The sequence below is a fragment of the Lissotriton helveticus genome, chromosome 1_1, assembly GCF_964261635.1.
Source record: "Lissotriton helveticus chromosome 1_1, aLisHel1.1, whole genome shotgun sequence".
NCBI lineage: Eukaryota > Metazoa > Chordata > Amphibia > Caudata > Salamandridae > Lissotriton > Lissotriton helveticus.
The window spans coordinates 52,981,088-53,002,474 of record NC_136057.1 but is presented as its reverse complement, the minus strand read 5'-3'; the positions used below and the strand labels follow the sequence as shown (position 1 = coordinate 53,002,474).

General features: G+C 58.2%; 1 protein-coding gene across 1 annotated transcript in view; it reads left to right on the top strand.

The window, feature by feature from the left end:
• Positions 1 to 21,387, top strand: part of LOC144822093 (uncharacterized) — a 438,381-nt gene that overhangs the window by 95,892 nt on the left and 321,102 nt on the right. The gene's annotated exons all lie outside the window — the stretch shown is intronic.

The following is a 21,387-nucleotide window of genomic DNA, read 5'->3' as shown; positions in this document are numbered from 1 at the left end:
CTCAAGCTTGAACCTTGAAGACCTCTACCGAACTCTCTGAGCCTTGCTGACGTGGGCGCGGCACCTCCTGAATTCCTCCAGAGCGAGCCCTGCAGACGCTGTCGCGGCTCGAGCCATATTCTAGTCCGGCTGGACTATCGAAGCTATCAACCCGAGAGAACCATCCACAAGTGAGTAGGTCCTCCAGTGCAACTACTACCTCCGTACCCCCCAGCTCGAGGATTGAAAGCTGTGCGCAGGGTACGCTACGTACTGGCCTACGAGACTAAGACTGTCCCGCTACCCCCTCCCTACAGACTTGAGACTTTCTGCGATCCCTCGATCATTGTACATAAGTGTGGTATTACTTTTCTTCGTGATTATAAAGAAGTTGATAACTAACCCCTCGGTGCTGTGTCTGTTCATAAGAGTGGTGTGGTCCTCGTGTGTACGACTCGCTACTGAGGTCCTCCCCGGCGGGGACCCCTCTCAAGGCTCGGCAATAGTGGCGGAAGAGGTGGGTCACGGAGGAGTTGGGTAGACATAACCCGGCCTCTGGGAGCACCCCTTCTAACATTGGTGGCAAGCGACGGGATAAGAGCCTACACCTAGAATCGTACAGTAAAGCGACTGACACACCACCTGAACAAGAACAACCATGAGCCTCATCGGAACCAACGAAAAAAACACATTTCAGAAAGAAAAGCTGGAAGAGTATACCCACAAAGAATTAAAACAATTCTGCAAAGATTTCCGCATCGCTACCACTGGATTGAGCACCAAAGACGACTTCCAGAAAGCCCTGACGGCCTGGGTAGAAGCCGGGGCCCCTCTCCCCACAACTGAAGGAAACAGTGGAGAGGAAGAGCCGCCGACCGAAACTGACGGCCCGAGGGACGAGGGAGTCGACTCCCTGCCACAGAATGCCAGCACAGAGAGAGGTCTGTCGTTAGAAGAGATGACAGACCGAGAGCGCAACCAAAACCACGAGTTAGAGCTGGCCCGACTTAAAATCGAAGGAGAACTAAAACTGGCAGAACAGAAACTAGCCATCGAGCAGTTACGGCTGCAAGAAGAATTGGAGGAAAAGAAGCTCAAGCGAGAACCCGAGGGGAAGAAGCTCCAACTTGAACACGAACGCAGCTTAAAGGAGCTCGAAATTAAAGCCCGGAACGAAGAGACCCGACCCCCGGGGAACAGAGACCCTGGACCCCCGGTCGAACCGAAGGCACACATCCCCAAGGATGTGGTGAAGGAGTATTATAAGAATGACGATATCCAGCAGTGGTTCAAAGCGTACGAAGTCGCCATGACCGCCCACCGAGTACCGGAGAAGGATTGGGGGGCCGGATTATGGGGCGGCTTCCTCAGCGAAGGGAGAGACACCCTGCTGGATCTGCCCTCCGCCGTCGTGAACTCCTACACCCATATGAGGGACGCCCTCATGACCCGCTATGGTCTCACTCCAGAAATGTACCGCCAGAGATTTCAAGACTGCAAAAAGATACCCGGCACCACATGGGTAGAGTATGTGAATTTCTACAGCCGAGCTTTGGAAGGGTGGATCAAGGGCAGCAAAGTGTCCACCTTCGAAGGGCTTGTAGACCTCATCGCCTATGAACATCTATCCAACAATTGCTTTGTAGAACTGAGACAACACCTTCTCGATAGTAAGTTGGCCGACCCCCAGAAGTTGGCTGTCGAGGCTGATCGGTGGGTGACCACCCGAGTCCCCTGCGGGCCAGTGGGGGACTATAACCGCAACTAACAAGGATCTTCCCGTCAGAGAGGCGCAGGGAATCAGAATAGGCCGAGGGGGAACCCAGACAGGGCCCCCCCCGCAGTCCTCCTAGGAACCAGACAGGGACTCCCCCGCCGGACGCCAGGGCCGGGTTCCCTCCCGTTAGACCAGGACCCAGAATCACCACGGCCTGCTACCGCTGTAATCAGACAGGGCACTATGCCAATGATCCCAACTGCCCCCTGCTCAAGAAGAACCCGGCGGTAGGTCCCCCTGCGCGCCACCTCGCCAACGTAGCCCTAGAAGAAGAAGAAGAGGGAGTGGAGGACCCCGAGGGGTGGGAACCAGCAGCTATGACCTTAGTTTCCCTGGGGGATAGGGAGATGGTCCCCGGTACCTTCCTCCCAGATAACACCGAGAAATACCGACAGCAGGTGACTATCAACGGATTCCGCATAGGAGCTCTCTGAGATACCGGGGCCAGTATCACTGCCGTTAAAGAACACCTAATCACCCCCGACCAGATTGTGCCCCTTGCCTCCTGCCGGGTGATCTCCGCGGACAACACCGTCCGCACCTGTAAGATAGCTCAGGCCCCATTCGAGTGGGAGGGCGTCTCCGGAGAGTTACGGGTGGCAGTCCGCACCGACATGCCCGTGGACTGCCTCCTCGGTAACGATCTAGAGAGCTCCCCCTGGAAGCAAGTGGAGCGCAAGACTCACCGCGAGATGGTGGGCCTACCCGAGTGGGCCTGCGTGACCACCCGGTCCATGGCGGCCCGGGTGGCCACCCCCGAGGAGGTGACTGTCGAATTACCTCACCCCGCTCCCGCCGAACCAGAGGGCAGCGGGCACATGGAAGGCCTGGACCCCTTTCCCAGTGAAGGCAGAGACCCCGGCTCGTGTCCCTTGGACCAAGCTGGTGAGCCAGCCCTGAGCCCAGACGATCTCCCTGAGTTGGCCCAGTGGCGCCAAGAGGGGGGGCCCTCCCGAGAGGAGTTCTGCCTGGAGCAGACTTCTTGCCCTTCTCTAGTGGGGCCGCGGCAGCAGGCCGCCGCCCAGGCCGCCGGTGACCAGTCCGGCTCCCACCATGTCTATTGGGAGAATGGCCTGCTATATAGTGAACAGAAGTCCGCCGAACTAGGGTCAGCTCGGGTACTGGTGGTACCCCTACGTTTCCGCGGATTCCTCCTGAACCTGGCCCACGATGTACCCTTGGCGGGACACTTGGGTCAAGACAAAACGTACCAACGGTTGGTCACCCATTTCTACTGGCCACACATGTGCTCTGATGTGGAGGCCCACTGCCAGTCCTGTCCCACGTGTCAGGCCACCGGGAAGAGCGGAGGGCGACGCAAAGCTCCTCTCCAACCCTTCCCGGTGGTCAGTACCCCCTTTGAACGGGTGGGAATCGATATCGTGGGGCCTCTCAACCCCGAACGTCCTTAGGACACCGGTTCATTCTGGTCCTGGTGGACCATGCCACCCGATACCCCGAGGCCATCCCTCTCCGAACGGTGACAGCCCCCGTGGTGGGGCGGGCCCTCATGGGGATCTTCTCCCGGGTGGGGTTCCCATGAGAAGTAGTAAGCGACAGAGGAACGAACTTCATCTCCAAATACATGAGGTCTCTCTGGCAACAGTGCGGGGTGACGTAAAAGTTCACCACCCCGTACCACCCCCAAGGTAACGGTCTGGTGGAGCGGTTCAACTGCACCCTCAAGGGGATGATCATGGGCCTCGAGGAATCCCTGAGACGCAAGTGGGACGTCTTCCTCCCCTGCCTCCTGTTCGCATACCGCGAAGTCCCCCAGAAGTCCCTGGGGTTCAGCCCCTTCGAGCTGCTCTACGGGCACCCCGTCCGAGGGCCTCTCAGTCTGGTCAAGGAAGGGTGGGAAACGGCATCCTTGGAACCCCCACCAGATGTATTTCGATACATTCTGGCTCTGCGCAACCAAACCGGGAAGTTCCGAGAGCTGGCCGAGGCCAACCTCGAGGCCAGTCAAGAAGAAATGAAAAGGTGGTATGACCAGAATGCCACTCTGGTCGAGTTTCAACCCGGACAGCAGGTCTGGGTGATGGCCCCAGTGGAACCCTGTGCCCTGCAGGACAAATGGACAGGTCCCTTCAAGGTGGTAGAATGAAAAAGCCAGGTTACCTACCTTGTTGATGTCCAGTCCCCGAGAAACCCCTTGCGGGTTCTTCATGTGAACCGCCTGAAACCCCACTTCGTGCGATCCGAGTTGAGTTTACTCCTCGCCACCGACGATGGGGCAGAAGAAGAGACGGATCCCCTCCCCGATCTCTTGTGTGCAAAGGAGAAAGACGGCTCCGTAGAGGGAGTGAGCCTCGGACCCTCCCTCACCCCCGAACAGCGCGAGGACTGTCGCCAATTATTGGGGCGTTTCTCTGACCTCTTCTCCCTCGTCCCCGGAGTCACCAGTTGGTGCGTCCACGATGTGGACACCGGGGACTGTCCCCCGGTACGGCACAGGGCCTACCGCGTCCCCGACCGAGTGCGAGCCTGCATCAAGGCAGAAGTCTCCAAGATGCTAGCCCTGGGAGTGGTTGAAGCCTCCGACAGCCCATGGGCTAGTCCCGTGGTGCTGGTTCCCAAGGCCGCGACCCTGGGCGCTGTCCCCGAGCTGAGATTCTGTGTAGACTACAGAGGGCTCAACGCTGTCACCAGAACCAACGCTCACCCCATTCCCCGGGCAGACGAGCTCATTGACCGCCTCGGGTCTGCTCGTTACCTCAGCACCTTCGACTTGACCAGTGGGTACTGGCAGATAGCCCTGACCGAAGGAGCCCGCGAGAGATACGCCTTTTCCACCCCGGATGGTCACTACCATTTCCGGGTGATGCCCTTCGGCATGAAAAACGCCCCCGCCACCTTCCAGAGACTGGTGAACCAGGTACTGGCGGGGTTGTAAGAATTCAGCGCCGCCTATCTGGACGATATTGCGGTGTTCAGCTCCCACTGGTCCGAACATCTCCTCCACCTCCGAGACATCTTGTTGGCTCTACAGAGGGCAGGTCTCACCATTAAGGCCAGTAAGTGTCAAATTGGACAAGGATCCGTGGTCTACCTAGGGCACCAGGTCGGCAGTGGCCTCGTAGCTCCCCTCCAACCCAAGATTGACGCGATCGTGGCCTGGGAAGCCCCCTCCACCCAAACGGAGGTGCGGGCGTTCCTAGGGCTCACGGGGTACTACCGAAGATTTATAAAGGGTTATGGCAGCATCGTAGTGCCCCTCACAGAATTGACCTCCAAAAACCAGCCGATGAGGGTTAGCTGGACCCCCGCCTGCCAAGAGGCGTTTGAAGCCCTGAAGCACGCTATGTGCACCGCCCCTGTGTTGCAGGCCCCCGACTACTCCAAAGAGTTCGTCGTCCAGACGGACGCGTCCGAGCATGGCATCGGGGCCGTCCTGTCCCAATTGAACGAGCAAGGCCTGGATCAGCCAGTGGCCTTCATTAGCCGGAGGTTACTCCCTCGAGAACAAAGGTGGAGCACCATCGAGCGGGAGGCCTTCGCGGTGTTTTGGGCCCTGAAGAAGCTGAGGCCCTACCTATTCGGTACTCACTTCCGGGTCCAGACCGACCACCGACCCCTCCGGTGGCTAATGCAAATGAGAGGGAAAAACCCCAAGTTGTTGCGATGGTCCATCTCCCTCCAGGGGATGGATTTCACTGTTGAGCACCGGCCAGGTGTTGACCACGCCAACGCTGATGACCTGTCCCGATTCTTCCGCCTCAGTGAAGAGAACCCCCAAGGGGATGGGTAGTTCTCTCTGCCTTCAGCTGGGGGGGACGCGTGTTGGACCTGGCGTCGTGGCGTGGTCCCTCGCCCGCGACACGGCCCTCCCCGACAGTCCAGATCTGTACCCAGAAACCCCCAGCTGCCCTGGCCATGCCCGGCCACCTTCCCAGCCTGCGCGCCCTGAACCCACAAGGCCCCATAAACCCCCTGGCAGCCATCTTCCCTTCCCGGGATCCCTGACTCCGTGGGCCTAGCATGACCCCAGCCCCAGCAGCGTAGGCTCCAGACGCGCCAGCCCCCGTTGGGAGGGTGAGGGCTACCCTAGTGAGCGAAGACAAAGAGTTCGGAGACACCTCCGACCTCCCCTGAGAGACTAGGTTCGATCACACCTCTGGCCTTCCCCTGGGGGGCCAGTTTCGATTGCACCTCTGGCCTCCCCGAGGGCTGGCTCCAGACCTGCTGGGCGTCTGCGAATTCCCGATTGTATCCTCAAAGGGATCAAAGAACCAGCCGCCGGACCTCACCCACGGGCCGCTCCCAAAGCCTCAGACCTCTGCCTGTGAGGGTCCGGACATCAAAGGGCCACTGGACTATATCAAGGCCCACCCCCGAACTAGCGGCAGTTGTATCTTGGACAAGGAAGCCCTGCTGATCTGATTGCGGCTGAACTGAACCTCGTGAACTCGTTGAGCCCTGCTGACGCTGTCGCGGCTCGTGCTTGGAATTGAACCATCGAAGCCCTGCTGATCTGATCGCGGCTGAACGTAACCTCGTGAACTCTTTGAGCCCTGCTGACGCTGCCTCGGCTCGTTCTTGGAACTGAACCATCGGAGCCCTGCTGACCTCGTCGCGGCTCAAGCTTGAACCTTGAAGACCTCTACCGAACTCTCTGAGCCTTGCTGACGTGGGCGCGGCACCTCCTGAATTCCTCCAGAGCGAGCCCTGCGGATGCTGTCGCGGCTCAAGCCATATTCTAGTCCGGCTGGACTATCGAAGCTATCAACCCGAGAGAACCATCCGCAAGTGAGTAGGTCCTCCAATGCGACTACTACCTCCGTACCCCCCAGCTCGAGGATTGAGAGCTGTGCGCAGGGTACGCTACGTACTGGCCTACGAGACTAAGACTGTCCCGCTACCCCCTCCCTATAGACTTGAGACTTTCTGCGATCCCTCGATCATTGTACATAAGTGTGGTATTACTTTTCTTCGTGATTATAAAGAAGTTGATAACTAACCCCTCGGTGCTGTGTCTGTTAATAAGAGTGGTGTGGTCCTTGTGTGTACGACTCGCTACTGAGGTCCTCCCCGGCGGGGACCCCTCCCAAGGCTCGGCAATAGTGGCGGAAGAGGTGGGTCACGGAGGAGTTGGGTAGACATAACCCGGCCTCTGGGAGCACCCCTTCTAACAAAAACCAATATTAATTAAGTGACTTCAGCCTGTTTTGGTAAACTTCGCATGAGCAGAAAGATTTTTCCATATCTTCCTCTTGACTCACGTAGGACGGTTGTCCATGCCCTGATTACCTCTTATTTGGATTATTCAAATAGCTTGTATGTTGGGGCTCCAGCATACCAGATCCATCAGCTGCAAATCGTGCAGAATGCGGCTGCTAGGCTAATTGGTAACATCCCCTACCGCCACTCTATTTCCCCATACTTAAGGAAGCTGCATTGGCTGCCAGTGACCCGACGTATTCAATTTAAAGCAATGGTCTTTGCTTTTCGGGCCCTTAATGGCCGTGGCCCTGTTTATCTGAAAATAGGCTGAAACTTGTTCAATCAATTAGAAATCTCTGAGCTAACAATCTCCGTCTGCTTGCCCCCCCTCGGTTTCATCGGTCCAGAATGGGAGGCAGGTCCTTTACGGCAGGGACCGCTAAACTCTGGAACAGCCTCCCACTAGAGCTTAGGCTGGCTTCATCGGAATCACAGTTTCGTAATAAATTGAAAACTTGGCTGTTCTCCTGTCACTAGTCGCTGTCTTCTGTATTAAAAGTTTGCTGTCTAGCTGCTGCCATCTTTACTCTTAGGTCTCTGTCTGCAATGCCGGGACACCCCCGTTGGGGGTAGCCGTGCGCTTTATAAGCTTCTAAATAAATAAATACATCAAAACTTAATGTGCACAAACAACGTTGCTTGGTTCCACTTGTTACCTAAGCGTTAAGAACATCAAGGGCCAGTTTGGATAATCCTTCAGAGGAGTTCTATCCCCGCCTCCCCGTCTCCATTGCACGCAAGTATGTCCATGCTCACTATCTACATGGTTCCGTACCATCTTACCAATAATCCAATGAGAAGGTCCTATATTCTCCTCCCCCACCAGGTGAACACTTTCACAGCCGTCTCTCAGCAAAGGATAAAACCATGGAGTGCTTACATTGTTTGCAGTGCGCTTAGCGCAGCTCCACACCCTGATCTCATATCCCCAACTTAGCAGGGGAGTTGGGGGCAGCTCTGATGTTACCATCACCTCATTGCTCCTCTAGGTCCGGAGTGTCCTCATCTTCGTTCAAATTACCTTTGGGGAGGTCCCTTTTGTCTTTAACTTTTCATATTTGCTCAAGGAACTGGCGTGCTGTCTTGGGATCTGTAAAGAAGGGAGTCTTCCCCTCATTTACAATTCTGAGCTTAGCGGGATACATCATGCTATATTCAAGCTTTTTTCTCTCGCAGCTTTCTCTTCACTGGCAGAAACTGGCAGCAAGGTCCTGCACTTGCTGCGTGAAGTCGGGATAAATGGATTACTTCATGCCCTCGTGGCGCAGAGTCCGAATCTCTCTGGCCTTATGCAGTGCAGCATCCCGGTCCCTATAGTTTGAAAGTTTGGCAATTATTGGGCGAGGGGCGGCCTCCAGGACCGGCTTCAGGGGGGCCTCCAGGACCGGGTTCGGGGCAGCCCCCAGGATCGGCTTTGGGGTGGCCCCCAGGACCGGCTTCGGGGCCAAGGCACGGTGAGCCCGCTCCACCACAAAGATCTCTGAAAAAGTGTCTCTGCCCATTATGCTCACCAGTGTGCTTTCCACAAATTGCTGTATATTCGTTATATTGGCTGTTTCCGCAACTCCCACTATACGCACACACCACATAGGGCCCCACTCGTGGCCGTGCTTAAGTGTGCTCCATTTGGCCGGGTTCGGTGTCCTCTCCCGCTCCACACCTGACCTGGGTCCACGGCCCAGGCGCCACCATGATGAGTCCACATCTTCCGTTGGTTCCGTTTTTATCAGCCCGGCATGAGTATATCTTTTATATTGGTTTGCTGTGATTTAACAGGGTACACGTTCTTTGCTGATAACTTCGAGCGGAATTCAAAATGGATAATTCTACATATTGCTATCCATTTTGCCGGCATATTAATTCTGGTGAATATCTAATTTATGAAGTTCTAGACGCGATAACACATACTTTTTAATAGTCTGCCTACCCCTTCACGTGCCACCAAAAGCATTCTGTTGCTTTTCTGAGCTGGTTTCCATCCTCCTCGGCTCACATCCCCTCCTCTTCTGAGGTGACTGGTGACCCGACTTGCCGCAGATCGCAGAAGGTGAGCCGGGTTTTCTTTCTGCTGGAGGAGGAGGCAGCACGCCGCCAAAGACCTCTGCCCATAGTGCACCAGCTCACCTCACTGCTGCTGCCTGGAGAGCCAGCGCTCGGACTGACATACTGTCATTGTAGAGCCAGCTCTGTCCTTAGCCATCCCAGGGGCACCTTCCTGACGCCTGTCGACAGCCACCAAGGACCCATTCCTCTGACCACCCTGCTGCAGCACCAGTCTGGGGCCTGGAAAGTTATTTCAAAATAGATTTATGTATGTGCGTGTTTATTTTCTGGCAGAGATCTCTGACTGATCACGACCCGCAAGGCTTTCCCTCTGCCTTCCCTCCAGGATTCATGCTGGTGCAGGCGGTCTGCTACAGGGTGTGAGAACGGCGCATGCCTTTCTGGAGGATAGGATCCGTACATCCTGACGTAGCTGGTGCATCCTTATTATACACGCATTAAAAATGCAATAGGTCTTGCCTTCGATTAAGTTAAAGCCATTTGCTTTGCTAATGATACTGTATGTGAAAGCAAGTGGCTTTAACTTAATGAAAGGCGAGACCTATAATTTGCTGTGGCGCCAAGGTACCGCCCCCTGTTGCAAGTCTAGTGTCTTTACACAGCGTGCAGTGGACGTAATCCGCACAAACTGAGGGGCAGATTTACAAGAAAGTGACGCATCTATAGAGATGCGTCACTTTCCTTGCGCCACAATAGAAAATGCTTGCGCCACCATGGATGCGCCGTATTTACAATATGGCACACCATGGCACAAGGATTGACAGATGCGTCAGAAATTCTGACGCATCTGTTCGCGGAAAAGTCTCGCAAGCACGACGCAACTCCAGCAATGTGTGTTGAGGTTGATTCCCACACACTGCGTCACTAGGGTTTTGACGCAGTGGTATCCTAAAAGTGGCGCAGTGAAATCTTGTAGATTTCACTGCATCGCTTTTATGAGGCATTCCTGTGTGGGAACTCCCACCCTGCATACATTATACCTACTGCAGGTATAATGTGATGCCGGGCTTTACAACGGGACTCATCTCCTTAGATGCGTCACATTGTAAATAGGCCGCATTGTTTACGCCGTTGTTGTCTCGTGTCTTTCATTTCCTCTCTCTGTCTCTGAACGGTCTGCTCACCCTCTTTCCACGGTCTGCTCACCCTCTCTCCTCGGCCTACCTTCTCTCCTCGTCCTGCTCACCCTCTCTCCACGGCCTGCTCACCCTCTCTCCACGGCCTACCTTCTCTCCTCGTCCTGCTCACCCTCTCTCCACGTCCTGTTCACCCTCTCGCCACCGACTGCTCACCCTCTCGCCACAGCCTGCTCACCCTTTCTCCTCAGCCTGCTCACCCTCTCTCCTCGGCCTGCTCACCCTCTCTCCTCAGCCTGCTCACCCTCTCTCCTCGGCCTGCCCACCCTCTCGCCACCGACTGCTCACCCTCTCGGCACAGCCTGCTCACCCTTTCTCCTCAGCCTGCTCACCCTCTCTCCTCGTCTTGCTCACCCTCTCTCCTCGGCCTGCTCACCCTCTCTCCTCGGCCTGCTCACCCTCTCTCCTCGGCCTGCTCACCCTCTCTCCTCGGCCTGCTCACTGTAGGAGAGTAGGGTCTGCTATCCTATGGTCACCCCAAATTTTTGCTTTTTGCTTCACTGGTTTATGACTTAATGTGGCTGTGGGCCTGCTAATCAGACCCACAGCCTGCTGTTCTCTCTCTAAATTGATGCCAATGCACTTTAGGTGCATTACGAAATTGGAACTGGTTCACCTTATTGGCCCCTGTAACAGTGTACCCAGGTACCCAGGGCATAGGTGCTTCCTAGGCCTACCATGGCTGCAGCACGTATTGTGCCACCCCTGGCCTGGCCTCCATATTTGACACAACTGACTGATCACTCAGCTGGGGTAAGTCGGTGTAACCACCCCTTACTTAGGTGTAGTATGCCTATACCTAACCTAAAATGGACACATATGTTCCTATCAGCCACTCCTATGGAAGGCCTCATCAATCCTGGAGGCAGAGTGCTCGGAACCATGTCCTTTAGCTGTTTCATGATACTGACATACCATATACTCTTAAGTGCGTTATAATCCTCGCGGTTATATGCCATCTTTGGTTTGGCTTTATCAAAACATGTCGAGTAAGGTGTCATACGAATTGGAATACTACCCTCTCGCCAGTTCTGGCGACGGGGGGTAGCATTCCACCCTTCTAGATGGACACGACATGTACATAACCTGAACCCCGGTTAAAGTTAAACTGAGCCTTAGCATCACAAAATGGATGCTGCCACCACAGACACAAATCTGACCTCCTGCTGCTGGAAGTCCTTCCAGCGAGGGCAGCTTGGACAAAGGGTTTCCTGCCTTGGGAGGTGCTAGCACCACCCCAGACAGGATTTTGTGTATTGGGTAGGACAGGGCTGAATAGAATCAGATATGCCTGGGGAACACAAGGTGTCCCCGTGCATTTGCCAGTTCAAACCGGTGCTGGGGCTTTCCAGCCCCAGTCCTGGCGTGAAGCTGGACAAAGGAAAGGGGGTGTAACCGCCTCCCTTGCTGGTCCCACCCAGAGGAGGAACCTAGCAGGTGATCCGGCCCCTAGAATTGGAATAAGAGTAGGAGCTGTGTCCTGAGACTTCAGATCATCCTGAACTCGACTTGAAACTAAGAAGAAAACTGGACTTCGACATTCTGCTGCACAGAAGACTGAAGAGAATCTCCCTTGTGGCCAAGGAGTGACCACCCTGTGAATACAGGCACCAACCAGCAACTCGACGTCTGCTTTGCCGCCGCCTCCCGCCGGAACCCGAGCCCGAGCCCAGAGCCTGACAAGACCCAGACTCCCAGACATCTCACAGCCCGATCCACAGTCCCTGCAAAGAAGGGATCCGTGGAGGCACCGAGAGACGTGGGACCGGACCTCTTGAAAGACCCCCGAGAAGCTGACTGCGCAGCACCCGAGGCACCCTTGACGCTGTGCTTTGTGGTTTGAGAAGCCCCAACCTCGAGCAGCATTTGCACCGAAGATCAGCCCCCCAGCATCTCCACGATCTGCGTGGGGCCCTTTTGCACTGTGCCACTCGACGCGCCATCCCGGCCACTTGCCACGTGGCTAGCGGCCATCTTGGCAACAAAAACTACGACTTACACCGCTGGTCTGGTTGCTCCAGACTGGCCCTTGCTCCCCTGAAAAGGAGCACCCGCTCTGACCTTGCTGGTCCGAGTGAGAAGCTTGAATCACTTCCTGCGTGGCTTGCTTTACCCAAGGCCTGTTTGCTCCAATCAAGTTGCCAACACCGCCATCAGCGAGAACCTACGTGGGACAGCTCGTGATCGACTCCTGGACGTCCTTGACCTCTTCATGTCCACGTGGCTGCAGAGACAATCTTCACCTCATCGCCTGTTTGCACCCGACATTGCCTGGTTCCTTCCTGGTTCCACGGTAGTCACTGGCTAGTGACTTTGAACATTGTCCCCTCCACTTTCAGGTCTTTACCTCTTCAGATCCACCCTTGGATCCACCGGAACTCTTCTCGACGACCCGCCTGCAGCATCTTCAGCTCCAAGCACCATCGACCTGCGCGACGAAACCCGACACTACTGTGGGTGAGGTAACTCAGCAACGCCGGTGTTCCCACACTGGTATACACCTCTAGTGCCTGTGTCTAAAGTTTTATCCTTGTAGGTCCATCGGAAGGTTCCTAAAACACTAACTTTGTAACTTTTACGCACCATTGACATTGCATTGGTGCATGCGTGCGCTTTAAGCGCTGCACCCGAGTCCCGCGGACCTTTCCCGACTTCATCACTGCTAGTCCCGAACAGCTCCAGCGATTTCCCCAGGCCCTAGGCCTGTTCACTTTCCCCATAGTGGTTATTATACCACTATTTTAGTATATGGTTTAGGTGGCCCCTAGGGCTCATCCATATTCGTGCAACTTTTGTATATTTAAACTGTGTTTTGTTTTAACGCATTTGCGTCTGTGCTCATAAAGAGTATAGGGGATATTTGTAGAAATAAATCTATATATATTTTCAATATATATCTGTGTGGTGTCCTTTCATTTGGTATTCAAGGGGATTGTGTATGGTAAAACAGCTTGCTTCACATGCCTTTACAGAGTTTAGCCTAAGACTGCTTAGTCCATGTACCCCTAGGATAGCTTGTCTATACGGTTGACTTTACAACCTCCACCATAAGGGTTGCTTGACAAGGTGATCACTAGAACTAGTGAGCAGCATATACCAGGCCAACTTCTCACACTCACCGTCCCTCCTCGGCCTGCTCACCCTCTCTCCTCGGCCTGCTCACCCTCTCTCCACAGCCTGCTCACCCTCTCTCCTCAGCCTGCTCACCGTCTCTCCTCGGCGGCCTGCTCACCCTCTCTCCACAGCCTGCTCACCCTCTCTCCTCGGCGGCCTGCTCACCCTCTCTCCACGGCCTGCTCACCCTCTGTCCACGGCCTGCCCACCCTCTCTCCTCGGCGGCCTGCTCACCCTCTCTCCTCGGCCTGCTCACCCTCTCTCCTCGGCGGCCTTTTCACCCTCTCCACGGCCTGCTCACCCTCTCTCCACGGCCTGCTCACCCTCTCTCCACGGCCTGCTCACCCTCTCTCCACGGCCTGCTCACCCTCTCTCCACGGCCTGCCCACCCTCTCTCCTCAGCGGCCTGCTCACCCTCTCTCCTCGGCCTGCCCACCCTCTCCACGGCCTGCTCACCCTCTCTCCATGGCCTGTCCACCCTCTCTCCTCGGCGGCCTGCTCACCCTCTCTCCACGGCCTACACACCCTCTCTCCTCGGCGGCCTGCTCACCCTCTCTCCACGGCCTGCTCACCCTCTCTCCTCGGCCTGCCCACCCTCTCGCCACAGCCTGTTCACCCTCTCTCTTCGGCCTGCTCACCCTCTCTCTTCGGCCTGCACACCCTATTGCCACCGCCTGCTCACCCTCTCTCCTCGGCGGCCTGCTGACCCTCTCTCCTCGTCCTGCTCACCCTCTCTCCTCGCCTGCTCACCCTCTCTCCTCGGCCTGCCCACCCTCTCTCCACGGCCTACCTTCTCTCCTTGGCCTGCTCACCCTCTCTCCACGGCCTGCTCACCCTCTCTCCATGGCCTGCTCACCCTCTCTCCTCGGCCTACTCACCCTCTCTCCTCGGCCTGCTCACCCTCTCTCCATGGCCTGCTGACCCTCTCCCCATGGCCTGCACACCCTCTCTCCTTGGCCTGCTCACCCTCTCTCCATGGCCTGCTCACCCTCTCTCCTCGTCCTGCTCACCCTCTCTCCTCGGCCTACCCTCTCTCCTCGTCCTGCTTACCCTCTCTCCTCGGCCTACCCTCTCTCCTCGTCCTGCTCACCCTCTCTCCTCGGCCTGCTCACCCTCTCTCCATGGCCTGCTGACCCTCTCTCCTTGGCCTGTTCACCCTCTCTCCACGGCCTGCTCACCCTCTCTCCATGGCCTGCTCACCCTCTCTCCTCAGCCTACTCACCCTCTCTCCTCGGCCTGCTCACCCTCTCTCCATGACCTGCTGACCCTTTCTCCTCGGCCTGCTCACCCTCTCTCCATGGCCTGCTCACCCTCTCTCCACGGCCTGCTCACCCTCTCTCCATGACAGCCTGCTCACCCTCTCTCCTCGGCCTGCTCACCCTCTCTCCACGGCCTGCTCACCATCTCTCCATGACCTGCTCACTCTCTCTCCTTGTCCTGCTCACCCTCTCTCCTCGGCCTGCTCGCCCTCTCTCCTTGTCCTGCTCACCCTCTCTCTTCGGCCTGCTCACCCTCTCTCCTCGTCCTGCTCACCCTCTCTCCTCGTCCTGCTCACTCTCTCTCCACGGCCTGCTCACCCTCTCTCCTCGTCCTGCTCACCCTCTCTCCATGGCCTGCTCACCCTCTCTCCATGGCCTGCTCACCCTCTCTCCAATGCCTGCTCACCCTCTCTCCTCGGCCTGCTCACCCTCTCTCTTCGGCCTGCTCACCCTCTCTCTTCGGCCTGCTCACCCTCTCTCTTCGGCCTGCTCACCCTCTCTCTTCGGCCTGCTCACCCTCTCTCTTCGGCCTGCTCACCCTCTCTTCTCGGCCTGCTCACCCTCTCTCCACGCCCTGCTCACCCACTCTCCACGGCCTACCCACTCTCCACGGCCTACCCTCTCTCCTCGTCCTGCTCACCCTCTCTCCACAATCTGCCCACCCTCTTTCCTCTTCCTCCTCACCCTCTCTCCTTGTCCTGCTCACCCTCTCTCCATGGCCTGCTCACCGTCTCTCCTTGTCCTGCTCACCCTCTCTCCATGGCCTGCTCACCGTCTCTCCTTGTCCTGCTCACCGTCTCTCCTCGGCCTGTTCACCCTCTCTCCTCATGCTGCTCTCCCTCTCTCCGCAGCCTGCTCACCCTCGCTCCTCGGCCTGCTCACCCTCTCTCCTCGTCCTGCTCACCCTCTCTCCTCGTCCTGCTCACCCTCTCTCCACAGCCTGCCCACCCTCTCCCCTCGTCCTGTTCACCCTCTCTCCTCGTCCTGCTCACCCTCGCTCCTCGGCCTGCCTTCCTCTGAGAGCTCCCACACCAGACCCCTTTGAGTCGAGGCCCCCATGCCAGGCCTGTGCATTCTGTTTTCAGGTGAAGTCTGTGTACCTGGGCACACGTGGTCCTGTGTGCAAGGCAGGGCCGCTGGCACACAAGGGGCCTTTCTGGAGCCTGGCAGGGCCGTGGGCAACAGGGGCTGGCTGGCTGTCGGACCCCTCCCTGAGTGCCAGATCCCCCACACCAGGTCCAGAGGACAGACACATGGACGCACTGAGCATACAAACGGACAAGCGCACCCGATTTCAAGAAGTCTATCAGACAAACGCCCAATGACGCAGGCACGAGTGCACACAGGCCCCCTAGCACTCAGGCATGAGCACACACAGGCCCACAAGCACGCAGGCATGAGCGCACAAAGGCCCGCAAGGAGCGCACACAGGCCCAGAAGCACGCAGGCATGAGTGTACACAGGCCCACAGAAATGAGCGCACAAAGGCCCGCAAGCATACAGGCCTGAGCGCACACAGGCTCACAAGCACGCAGGCATGAGCGTACCACAGGCACGCAGGCATGAGCGCACACAGGCCCGCAAGCATGCAGGCATGAGCGTACACAGGCCCACAAGCACGCAGGCATGAGCGCACACAGGCCCGCAAGCATACAGGCATGAGCGCACACAGGCCCACAAGCATGCAGGCATGAGCACACAGAGGCCCGCTAGCACGCAGGCATGAGCGCACAGAGGCCCACAAGCACACAGGCATGAGCACACACAGGCCCACAAGCACGCAGGCATGAGCGTACACAAGCCCACAGGCACGCAGGCATGAGCGAACACAGGCCCGCAAGCATACAGGCATGAGCGCACACAGGCCCACAAGCACGCAGGCATGAGCGCACACAGGCCCGCTAGCACGCAGGCATGAGCGCACACAGGCCCGCTAGCACGCAGGCATGAGCGCACACAGGCCCGCTAGCACGCAGGCATGAGCGCACACAGGCCCGCTAGCACGCAGGCATGAGCGGACAAGCGCACCCGATTTCAAGAAGTCTATCAGACAAACGCCCAATGACGCAGGCACGAGTGCACACAGGCCCCCAAGCACTCAGGCATGAGCACACACAGGCCCACAAGCACGCAGGCATGAGCGCACAAAGGCCCGCAAGCAGCGCACACAGGCCCAGAAGCACGCAGGCATGAGTGTACACAGGCCCACAGAAATGAGCGCACAAAGGCCCGCAAGCATACAGGCCTGAGCGCACACAGGCTCACAAGCACGCAGGCATGAGCGCACACAGGCCCGCAAGCACGCAGGCATGAGCGTACACAGGCCCACAAGCACGCAGGCATGAGCGCACACAGGCCCGCAAGCATACAGGCATGAGCGCACACAGGCCCACAAGCATGCAGGCATGAGCACACAGAGGCCCGCTAGCACGCAGGCATGAGCGCACAGAGGCCCACAAGCACACAGGCATGAGCGCACACAGGCCCACAAGCACGCAGGCATGAGCGTACACAAGCCCACAGGCACACAGGCATGAGCGAACACAGGCCCGCAAGCATACAGGCATGAGCGCACACAGGCCCACAAGCACGCAGGCATGAGCGCACACAGGCCCGCTAGCACGCAGGCATGAGCGCTCACAGGCCCGCTAGCACGCAGGCATGAGCGCACACAGGCCCGCTAGCACGCAGGCATGAGCGCATACAGGCCCGCAAGCACCCAGGCATGAGCGCACACAGGCCAGAGTGCACACAGGCCCGCAAGCACCCAGGCATGAGCGCACACAGGCCAGAGTGGACACAGGCCTGCAAGCACACAGGCATGAGTGCACACAGGCTCGCAAGCATGAGTGCACACAGGCCCGCAAGCACGCAGGCATGAGTGCACACAGGCCAGCAAGCACGCAGGCATGAGCGCACACAGGCCCGCAAGCATACAGGCATGAGCGCACACAGACCCGCAAGCACGCAGGCATGAGTGCACACAGGCCCACAAGTGTTGGACCTGGCCTTGTGGCGTGGTTCCCCCCGTTCCTCAGCATCCCTTTAGCGTAGCCCTGCACCCTAAGTTCCCTGCGCAGCACCCCGTTAGCGTAGCCTGCACCCCGAGCCCCTGGTCGTCCTGCTCCCTGTACGCCCAGACCCCGTAACCGACGACTAGCCCCGCTTATGCCGTCCCACTCCCGGCTCCGAGCGCCTAAAACCTGCATGACCCACAAGGCCCGGCAGCCATCTTCCCTTCCTGAGATCCCTGACTTCCTGGGCCTAGCGTGACCACGGCCCCAACGAAACCCAGACTCCAAAGGCACGCCAGTCCCAGCTGGGGGGTAAAGGGCTCCCCGAGTGAGATAAGCCAGGGAGTTTCAATGGCACCTCCGGCCTCCCCTGAGAGACTGGTATCTGTCACACCTTTGGCCTCCCCCTGGGAGCCAGTTTCGGTTGCCCTCTGGCCTCCCTGAGTGCTGGCTCCAGACCTGCTGGGCGTCTGGGAATTCCCGGACACATCTTCCAAGGATCAAAGAGCCAACCGCCGGACCTCGCCAACGACCAGCCCCCCCAGGGCATGAGACCTCCGCCTGCGAGGGTCCGGACATCAAAGGGCCAAGGAACTATATCAGGGCCCACCCGACAACTAGCGGGCAGTTGTATCTTGGACCTGAAGCCCTGCTGATCTGATCGCGGCTGACCCTGAGAAGAACTCAACCTTGTATCGCTGAGCCCTGCTGACGCTGTCACGGCTCCTTCTTTGCAACACGGAACTGAACCACCAGAGCCCTGCTGACGCTGTCGCGGCTCCCCATCTCTAAGACATCAGAGCCCTGCTGACGCTGTCGCGGCTCGCCATCTCTAAAGACCTCAGAGCCCTGCTGACGCTGTCGCGGCTTGACCTTGCAAAGACCTCGGAGCCCTGCTGACGCTGTCGCGGCTCGAGCTTGAACTCGTAACCATCAGAGCCCTGCTGACGCTGTCGCGGCTCCACAAGAACTTCTCCGGCTCGAGCCCTGCTGACCTCGTCGCGGCTCGAGGAGTACTCTGGTCCAGCTGGACCATCGACGATACCATCACGACTTGAGCCGACTCAACGTGAGTGAAGCAGCCAGTACTTCCATCATCTCCCGTACCCCCCGGCTCGAGGATTGAGAGCTGTGCGCGGGGTACGCCTCGTACTGGCCCAAAGGCTTAAGACTGTCCCGCTTCCCTCTCCCTGAACCCTCAAAGACTTTGTGATCCCTCGATCATTTGTACATAAGAGTGCTACTTTCTTTTTACTCCTTATAAAGAACTTGTTACTAAAATCCAACGGTGCGGTGTCCGTTCGTAAGTGTGGTGTGAGCTCAGTGTGTACGATCCTAGACTCGAAGTCCTCCCCGGTGGGGACCTCACGATAATACTCGGCAAGATCTGTGGGAGAGGTGGATCCTGGGGTGGTCGGGTGAGCACAACCTGGCCCTCTGAGATCGCCCCTTCTAACAACAAGCATGCAGGCATGAGCGCACACAGGCCCAGAAGCACACTGGCATGAGAGCACACAGGTCCAGAAGCACGCTGGCATGAGCGCACACAGGCCCGCAAGCAGCGCACACAGGCCCGCAAGCACACAGGCATGTGCGCACACAGGCCCGCAAGCACACAGGCATGAGTGCAGACAGGCCCGCAAGCACGCAGGCATGAGCGTACACAGGCCCACAAGCATGCAGGCATGAGCGCACACAGGCCCGCAAGCACACAGGCATGAGCGCACACAGGCCCGCAAGCATGCAGGCATGAGCGCACAGAGGCCCGCTACCACGCAGGTATGAGCGCACACAGGCCCACAAGCACGCAGGCATGAGCGCACACAGGCCCAGAAGCACGCTGGCATGAGCGCACACAGGCCCGCAAGCAGCACACACAGGCCCGCAAGCACGCAGGCAGGAGCGCACACAAGCCCACAAGCACGCAGGCATGAGCGTACACAGGCCCACAGGCACGCAGGCATGAGCGCAGACAGGCCCGCAAGCATACAGGCATGAGCGCACACAGGCCCGCAAGCACGCAGGCATGAGTGCACAGAGGCCCGCAAGCACGCAGGCATGAGTGCACACAGGCCCGCAAGCACACAGGCATGAGCGCACGCAGGCCCGCAAGCACGCAGGCATGAGCGCACACAGGCCAGAGTGCACTCAGGCCCGCAAGCACACAGGCATGAGTGCACACAGGCCCGCAAGCATGAGTGCACACAGGCCCGCAAGCATGCAGGCATGAGTGCACACAGGCCAGAGTGCACTCAGGCCCGCAGGCACACAGGCATGAGTGCACACAGGCCCGCAAGCATGAGTGCACACAGGCCCGCAAGCACGCAGGCATGATCGCACACAGGACAGCAAGCACGCAGGCATGAGCGCACACAGCCCACAAGCACTCAGGCATGAGTGCACGCAGGCCCGCAAGCACGCAGGCATCCAGTGCACACAGGCCAGAAAGCACGCAGGCATGAGTGCACACAGACCCGCAAGCACGCAGGCATGAGTGCACACAGGCCCACAAGCACGCAGGCATCCAGTGCACACAGGCCACCAAGCACGCAGGCATGAGTAAACACAGACCCACAAGCATACAGGCATGAGTGCACACAGGCCTGCAAGCACGCAGGCATGAGCGCACACAGGCCCACAAGCACGCAGGCATGAGCGCACACAGGCCCAGAAGCACGCTGGCATGAGCGCACACAGGCCCACAAGCACGCAGGCATGAGCGCACACAGGCCCGCAAGCATGCAGGCATGAGCGCACACAGGCCCGCAAGCAGCAGGCATGAGCGCACACATGCCCGCAAGCATACAGGCATGAGCGCACAGAGGCCCGCTAGCACGCAGGCATGAGCGCACACAGGCCTGCAAGCACACAGGCATGAGCGCACACAGGCACGCAGGCATGAGCGTACACAGGCCCGCAAGCAAGCAGGCATGAGTGTACGCAGGCCCGCACGCAGACATCCAGTGCACACAGGCCCGCAAGCATGCATGCATGAGTGCACACAGGCCAGCAAGCATGCAGGTATCCAGTGCACACAGGCCAGCAAGCACGCAGGCATGAGTGTACACAGGCCCACAAGCACGCAGGCATGAGTGCACACAGGCCCTCAAGCACGCAGGCATGAGTGCACACAGGCCCGCAAGCACGCAGGCATGAGTGCACACAGGCCAGCAAGCACGCAGGCATGTGTGCACACAGGCCCTCAAGCACGCAGGCATCCAGTGCACACAGGCCTGCAAGCACACAGAAATGAGTGCACACAGGCCCGCAAGCACGCAGGCATGAGTGCACAAGGCCAGCAAGCACGCAGGTATGTGTGCACACAGGCCCGCAAGCACGCAGGCATGAGCGCACACAGGCCAGAGTGCACACAGGCCCGCAAGCACGCAGGCATGGGTGCCCACAGGCCCGCAAGCATGAGTGCACGCAGGCCCGCAAGCACGCAGGGATGAGTGCACACAGGCCCGCAAGCTCGCAGGCATGAGCGCACACAGGCCAGCAAGCACGCAGGCATGAGCACACACAGGCCCACAAGCACGCAGGCATGACTGCACACAGGCCTGCAAGCACGCAGGCATGAGTGCACACAGGCCCGCAAACACACAGCCATCCAGTGCACAGAGGCCAGCAAGCATGCAGGCATGAGTGCACACAGGCCAGCAAGCACACAGGCATGAGTGCACACAGGCCAGAGTGCACACAGGCCAGCAAGCACGCAGGCATGGGTGCCCGCAGGCCCGCAAGCATGAGTGCACGCAGGCCCGCAAGCATGCAGGGATGAGTGCACACAGGCCCGCAAGCTCGCAGGCATGAGCGCACAC